The sequence below is a fragment of the Chrysochloris asiatica genome, unplaced genomic scaffold (genome assembly GCF_000296735.1).
Source record: "Chrysochloris asiatica unplaced genomic scaffold, ChrAsi1.0 scaffold00010, whole genome shotgun sequence".
Taxonomy (NCBI): Eukaryota; Metazoa; Chordata; class Mammalia; order Afrosoricida; family Chrysochloridae; genus Chrysochloris; species Chrysochloris asiatica.
This window is the reverse complement of record NW_006408528.1, coordinates 23,165,981-23,167,232: the sequence shown is the minus strand read 5'-3', so window position 1 is coordinate 23,167,232 and position 1,252 is coordinate 23,165,981.

Here is a 1,252-nt window from a genome sequence, read left to right as displayed (position 1 = left end):
AAAAAAATCTGAAGAAAGTCTAAGATTCATGCTGGATAACATGAAGAGGAACAACTTAAGAATTATTGGCATTCAGGGACAGGAAGAATCAGCGAAGTCCACAGAGGAGATAGTTGAAGGACTTCTGGAAGAAAATTTCCATAACAGCTTGAAAGATGAGAAGATAAACATTCAAGAAGCTGAACATACCCCAGAAAGGATAGACCCCAAAAGAAAATCACCAAGATATATAATAATCAAGTTCTCCAATATCAAAGAAAAGGAGAGAATCCTAAAACCAGCCAGGGAAAAGAGAAATGTTACTTGCAATGAAAAGCAAATCAGATTAAGCTCTGACTATTCAGCACAAACCATGCAGGCAAGAAGGCAATGGGGAGACATGTGCAAAACCCTAAAAGAAAAAAGAAAAAAAAATACTGCCAACCAAGAATCATCTATCCAGCGAAACTGTCAATCAAATACAATGGTGCAAACAAAACATTACAGGATAAACAGAAGCTAAGAGATTTTGTCAAAGCAAATCCAGTGCTTCAAAACATCCTAAAGGGGGTTCTTTGGACTGAAAATCAACATCAACAGACAACAACCAAAGATTGACAGGCACAGCAACACCACCTGAAACTCAGATGACTCAGGATAGCAAAGTCCAAAACAGAACAAAATTACAACAACAAATTCAAAGAAGCTGGGAGGTCAACTGAAGATCAAAATATAACAATGTCAAGGAAGGGAAATATGTAGGAACAGAGATCCAGGTAGTGAGGAGGTTAGGTAGATTGCAGGATACACTAGATTGTCTTAAATGGAGGGAAAAGCTAATAGACTATAAGGTAACCCCAAAGAAAGTTAATACTTCACAACTTACCATGAAAATGAACTTCCAGGCAGAACAAACAAACATGAAAACTAAGAAGAAACTGACAAGAAATAGCACAAAAAACACAAACTCTGCACAAGAAGGCATGTAGAACAAGGAACAAACAACAGTACCAAAAATTAACATAATGGCAACAATTAATTCATACTTATTGATAATTACATTGAATGTCAATGGATTAAATGCACCAGTGAAGAGACAGAGAGTGGCAGACTGGATAAGAAAACAAGACCCTTCAATATTCTGCCTGCAAAAGACACACCTTACATACAAAGACAAAAACAAACTAAAAGTTAAAGGATGGAAAAATATATATCAAGCTAACTGCAACAATAAAAAAGCAGGAGTGGCAATACTAATCTCCAATAAAGTAAA